The sequence below is a fragment of the Hevea brasiliensis genome, chromosome 13 (assembly GCF_030052815.1).
Source record: "Hevea brasiliensis isolate MT/VB/25A 57/8 chromosome 13, ASM3005281v1, whole genome shotgun sequence".
NCBI lineage: Eukaryota > Viridiplantae > Streptophyta > Magnoliopsida > Malpighiales > Euphorbiaceae > Hevea > Hevea brasiliensis.
Genome location: NC_079505.1, coordinates 54,380,318 through 54,387,538, shown reverse-complemented (window position 1 = coordinate 54,387,538; position 7,221 = coordinate 54,380,318).

Sequence of the window (7,221 nt, the reverse complement as noted above, 5' to 3'; positions counted from 1 at the left end):
ATGTCATCATTTGGATTACCAATAACAGAACCTTCTTGAGGCATTTTCAAATTCTAGGTGTCAATCTCATTATTTAACAAATTAGATATAGTTAATTTTGAATAAATTTAGTTTCATATGTCACTTGTATCATATTAACTATGCAAAGTACTAACTCACATCAAATTTGAACATATGAAAGAAATTAATTAACAAAGTAATTTTTTTTTTTAAATTACAACATATATTTTTGTTTTCCTTTTTACACTTACATATCCATTAAATATTAGCTATAATAACTAAGATAAGAATTTAATGTAAACTTAAGTCTCAAACTCACTCACAATTAAACTTATGAAAATTAATGTAAACTTTAAAGATTAATATTTAAAAAAAAAATCATATAGCTGTGAAAATTTTAAATTATAGCAACATATTTTTTCCCCTATTTTCTACTTACATATCCATTAAACTTATACATATATTTTTTTACACTTACGTAGCCATTAGGAGCATTACACTTACATATAGTTGTGAAAATTTTCAATTACAACAGCCTAACTTTTATTTTATGTATTTGATAATTAATAATGTATTTTAACAAAATAAATTTTGAAAAATAGTTCAAAATTATATATAAAAAAAAACTATAAATCAGGTAAACTAATCCTTCAAACTATAAATTTAACAACAAATCTAACATCAACAATATATTTTTTTAACAAATATGAAGAAAAAGCAAAAAAAAAAAAAGCAAATAATGAAAAGAAATAGAAAGAAAAAAAGCAAATAACACACCTTTTTGCAAGAAGTAGCTTTTTAGAATAGAGTGGAATTGATGATCTCAGTTTACAAACAATAAGGGAGAGACTTTGTAGAAGAAGAACGTAATAAGTTGGGTGAAAATGTCAAAATATGGAAGATATACTGTTGTGGTAGAGAAATAAATGCAGATAAAGAAAAGAGAATAATTTTTTTTTTTCATGTGAATGTGATTGCAGAGTTCAATATTAAAGTAATGGCTGTTACGATTGTTACATAATGATAAATAATGACTGTTACCATTACATAATGACTATTATGCTTGCAACTCAAAATTTGCCTGTAAATAACGATGTATCGTGCAATAGGCCCTTCCAAAACTTGTAAATAATGGCCATTATTGTAACACCCTCACTGTAGCCATTCCGTACATTCTACTAGTGATGAGCTGATACACTCAAATAATAATGAGAAAAATTAAGGAAAAATTATTAAAATAAAATACAACTAAGTTAAATGAGCTGGTACCCTAGTGATGGGTGACCTAATGGGAACTTGCTATTTTCATAGCTAGAAGCCCTAAACCCAGGGAAAAATTCATGAAATAATTTTTGGGACTTCAGAGAAGAGTCATTAAGGTTTTGATGGCATTAGAATGCCAAGAAAATGCTTATAAAAATTTTTAGATCGGTATAGACGATTTTGGCTCAATAAGCCAAACGGAGGGCATTTTGGTCATTTCGTCTTCAGAGATGATTTTTGGCCAACTTGCCTTGTTAAATAAATAATTTATATGACATAAAATATGAATAAATATTACTAAAAATTAAATTACAAATGAGTAGAAAAAAAAGAATAGAAAATGAGTTAAATTTAGAATTTTGACCTCATGCTTATGTAATTAAACTCTCCACCCAATCACCACTTGAAAAACAAATTAAAAGGGATAAAAATGACATAAAAATGAGATAAAAATAAAACAACTTCAGCAGCCTTCTTCTTCCCATAGGCCAAACCACCATTGATGTAGAGCTCTCTTCCATTTCCTTCATTCCAAGCTTGATTCTCTCCAATTTCCACCATAATTTCCTACCTTCCAAACACAAAAATTTATCCTTGAACCTTGCATAGCACTTTGGGAGCAAAAAGAAAAAGAGAAATTGAAGTTGTGGGAACTTGGAAATTTACATAAGAGAGGTATGTGCCATGAAACCTTAAAATTGTTGTTTGAATCTTGCAAGTGAGTTGATGGGAGTTGAAATTTCATTAAAAAGGAAAGAAATCTATGCTTAGGGAGGAAGAGGAAATTTCAATCCCTTAGAGAGGGCTAAGGTTTTAATGAATTTGATTAAATTAAACTTGTATACTAAGGATAATCAAAGTGTATATATGAATTAGAATTGAAGTTGAATGAGCTTGCATGAGTTTTGCAATTTTAACCAATTAGGGTTTGAGACAAATTTGGGATTTTGCTCATGTATTGGTGAAAGGAAGTTCTAATGGTCAATTAGTAACCATTTGGCTATGTGTGATTAGGAAGTGAAGTGATTTGTGCCATGGGAATTAAAGTTAGGTATGCTGTCTAGTGTGACCTGCAAGACTAGGTGTGAGTCGGCAGATTTGGGAAGCTAAAACTGGAGTTGTGTAGGTTCAATTGGTGCAAGGCTAATTGGACATGAAATTAGATACATAATGGCACAATTTTGATGAAGGAATCCTGCCCAGAAAACCACAATAGACTAACCTAAAAATTGACCAAATCCAGGTAACACACATTCTGCCTTAGCAAAATAACCAAATGAACAGTGTTTATTCATTTAGTCATAACTCAGTGTAGAAAGGTCCAATTGACCTGAAATTTATATCAATGAAAAGCTTAGACAATTTAAAACAACTTTCATGTAGAACACAAACTCTAATTCTGGACTTAACCAAATGAAATTGTTAACCAAATTTAAACTACTAAATTTGGCAGAATGGGATTCTGCCCAGAAATTCTGGGCACATATCAATCCGGCCAGCCTTGTTTAAATTAGCATATTTTGAGCTAGAAAACTCCAAATGGAGTGATTCAAAAAGAAAATTAAAGAAGACACATAAAGGAACAACTTTAATGAAGAGAATTTTGTCAAATTCTTACTGTACAAATGACCAATAGAATAGAAAACTTAGTGCTTAAAATCTGAAAATTTTAAAATAACCAACACTAAGCTTTATAATGATATTGGCAACCAATGCCAATAATTTTAGAATGCAAAATGTGGTATATTGGTGATATTAGAACCAATATACCTATTGTATATGAAAAAGTCAACATTTTAGTTGACTAATGGAATGAATAGTAATAATTAAATTTCAATTTCAAAGAATTGCATAATTAAAAATGTTAAATGCCCTAGTAGGCCTAGTGTGATTGATTTGGATAGGTTGGCATGCCAATGGGGTTCTGTTAGTAGTACTGCATATGGCATCATGCCGTTCTGTGATTCATGGCTTAAATGGTCATTCTGTGATTTTATGGCTTTTAGCCATTCTGACCTTATTGTGATACTTGGCCTTGTGCCTAATATTTATTACACCTTATTAGCTATTCTGTTGCACACTGGGAGACACATTATGACCGATGGTGTGACGGCCCGAGGTATTTAGTACCCAGTGCTAGTTTACCCATTATCCAGTCCAGTCAACTGGTATAGGTTACTTGGGTAAACAAAAAATAAATATTGATAAATTTTAATCAATTATTGATAGGAAAAGTACCAAATAAATAATACTACAAATAATTATAAAAAATTTGTCCATATGAGAAATCAACATATATACTGCATGTTTATTTCTTTTAATTCTTTTTATTTCATTATTGGCACCACTAAGCAGTATTGCTTAGCGCGTTGCTGTTGCCACTCGTAGGTACTGGAGATACAGAGCGTGATTCCAGTAGACCCCAGTCCAGGTGAGGATCAGATCTGCGAGTGTCATGTGTCACCTCACAGCTACAGTGCATTGGTAGGATGCTAGGCTATATTTTGTATTTTGTGTTTGTATTTTTGTACATTTTATAATTAACTTTTATTTTATCATGTATATTTGGAACTTATGTGATTATGTATTAATGAAATTATCTGTAAATTGTGTTTATAAATAAAAGTTGAGTATTTATTTATGTTTTGAGTACAAATATGATGTGAATTGAATGATTGGAAAGTTTGAGAAATTGATGAGAATTTGTTGAGAATTAATGACATATTTGGAGTTGTGGATTTGAACAATTATTGGAAGTGTTTTCTACAGGTTCCGAAGAATTGTTTTCTCCATTTTTAGCCGGCACTCTGCCGGATTTTCTATAAAATTTTCGGAACCTTAAATTAATTCAAAATTTCAATAAATAAATTAAGTGACATAAATTTCACTTTGTGATAAATAAATAAATTAAGAAAAGGGTAAATTGTAATAAAATAAGATTTGTTGCTCCGGCACATTGTGTGGCATATCTTACTCGGCTACACTGTAGACGGGTAAGGGGTGTCACATTTAGTGTTATCAGAGCACGGTTTAGTGCATTTCTGGGTCTAGATAGAGTCCATACCATGCATTGCATTTGTAAGAGTTGAGGTGATACTAATGCAGATCTGTTTGTTTTTCTTATTTTGATTAGGATATGGACCCTACGTCACAGAAGGCAGTTGAGGAAGAAGTGGAGAGTTATGCTCCACCTGCAGTTGAGACTGGGGGCCAGGGAGAACCTACTCCACCAGCACCAGCAGTACCTGCACTGCCTCCGCCGGCTATGGTTCAGCAAATGGTAGATTTCTTCAGATAAATGGCTGGGGTTATGCCACCACCACCACCTCTACAGCAAAAATCTCACCTGGAAAAACTGAGAAAATTTGGAGCTGTGGACTTCTTGGGCAAGAAAGAAGATGACCCATAGGCGGTTGAAAATTGGCTAGACTATACCATAAGGGTATTGAAGCAACTCCACTGCACCCTAGAGCAGAACCTGGAGGGTGCTGTGTCTCTGCTGCAAGACGATGCCTATCAGTGGTGGGACACAGTGTCCAGTGAGGTGTAGCCAGAGTAAATCACCTGGGACTTCTTCCTCACCAAGTTCAGAAAAAATATGTAGGTAGTGTGTATTTAGAGGAAAGAAGAAGAGAATTCATTAGTCTGAGACAGAGGCAGCTCTCAGTAGCGGAGTATGAGAGGGAGTTTGTCAGACTAAGCCGCTACAGAAGGGAAACAGTCCCCAATAAAGCTGGAAGGTGTAAGAGGTTTGAAGAAGGACTCAATGATAACATTAAGATAATGATCACCGCCTTGGGGATCACGGACTTCACCAAATTAGTTGAAGCTGCATTAAAAGTTGAGAAAGTCAGAATAAATGAGCAGAACAAAGGGGAGAGATAGCAGAAGAGGGGTCCAGGTCAGTCTAGTTCATCCTCTGCACTTGGGAAGATATTTAAAGGTCTACCTGCTTAGAGTTCGAGTCAGCCTCAAGGTCAGGGTCAGTCTCAAGGGCCCAGATCACAGTTCAAACCTAGGAGAGGCCAGTCCACACCATCAGTGGGTAGCTCTCGAGGGACGGTGTTCAGGGGACCAGCCCCAGCATCTTTTGCTTGTCCACATTGCTTGAAGTAGCATAAGGGGGAGTGTTGGAGAGTGACGAGTGCTTGCCTAAGGTATGGGTCTACAGAGCATCAGCTAAGAAACTGTCCACACAGAACTGCTACAGCTGCTCTAACCCAAGTAGACAGGCCTGCCCCTGCACCTCAAAGGGGTAGAAGGCTCGATAATCTGAGGCAGCTGGTCCATCATAGAGACCTGCATCTGAGACAGCTAAGAGGCTAGAGGTTAGAGTACTTGCCAGGGCTTATGCCATGAGAGCTCAGGAGGAGCAAGATGCCCCAGATGTCATCAGGGGTACATTTTCCCACTACAATATCTCTGTACATGCATTAGTGGATCCAGCATCTACCCATTCAAATATCTGCATCAAGCTACCTGTAGAAAGGGGGATACTAGTAGAAGAGAGTGACCAAGACATTCTAGTCACTAATCCATTAGGCTATAGTGTGGTGGTGAATAAGGTGTATAAAGGTTACCCGTTAAGGATTCAGGGGTATGAATTCTTGTTAGACCTGATTGAATTACCTTTCCATGAGTTTAACATGATTTTGGGAATGGACTAGTTGTCACGTCATCAAGCAATGGTTGACTGTAAACCAAAGAGGATTTCTTTGAGAACTCTTGAGGGAAGTGAGATTACAGTTGTGGGAGAAAAGACAGATTTCTTGTCCAATGTCTTCTCAACTACTACTACAAGAAAACTTATGAAAAAGGGTTGTGAAGCCTACCTAGCACATGTGGTTGATACTAGGCAGGCTAAGCCAAACCTGTGTGATATACCCACAGTAAGAGACTTCCCAGATGTGTTTCCTAAAGAATTGCCTGGTTTATCACCAGAAAGGGAAGTCGAATTTTCCATTGAGGTACTGCCAGGTACAGCACCAATTTCCATTGCTCCTTATAGGATGGCATCCATAGAATTGAAGGAGCTAAAAATCCAGTTGCAGGAGTTACTGAACAAGGGGTGTATATGCCCCAGTGTGTCACCATTGGGAGCTCCGGTACTGTTTGTGAAGAAGAAGGATGGAACTTTGAGGCTCTGCATTGATTACCAGCAGTTAAATAAAGTGACTGTGAAGAACAAGTATCCATTGCCTAGAATTGATGATCTGTTTGATCAGTTGAAGGTAGTAGGAGTATTTTCCAAAATTGATATCAGATTAGGGTATCATCAGCTGAGGGTAAAGGATGCAGATGTGCCAAAGACTACATTCAGGACCTGGTATGGGCATTATGAGTTTCTAGTGATGCCCTTTGGCCTAACAAATGCACCAGCAACATTCATGGACCTTATGATGTAACACCCCTATTTGCATAGCCTAGTATATTTCACTATTCCGGTGACCGGTGTCAGTCCGGATAATTAAGGAGATTAGAACCACATCTAAGATAACTAAATAAGCCCTGAACACAAATAATTAGTAATTATCAATTAGTTAAGTATAAATAAGAAAAACAGAACATAAGAAGTTAAATGAGCCGAGAGTCACAGCGATGGGTGACCTTCTCAGGAACGATTATGAGGTCGATTTAAACTCAAATTTCGAACAGTAAAATATGACGCCGCGGTCCTTAGGACTATTGCGAACACAGTGGAAAAGAGAAAATCACAAAAAAGAATTGTTAAGCCAGTCAAATAATTAGATCAGGAGTCTGGAAAAAATATTGAATTATTTGTAAACCGAGTCGAACCAGCGAGGGGCAGTTTGGTCAATTGACCCATGGAGCTGACTCCTGACCTAACTGTCAAAAAAAATCGGAGAAAAGAAAATTTCGGAGTTGAAAATTAAATTAAAGAACTAATGAAAAAATAAATAGAAAAAAAAAAGAAAAAGGAAAAGTGAAAAGTGATGA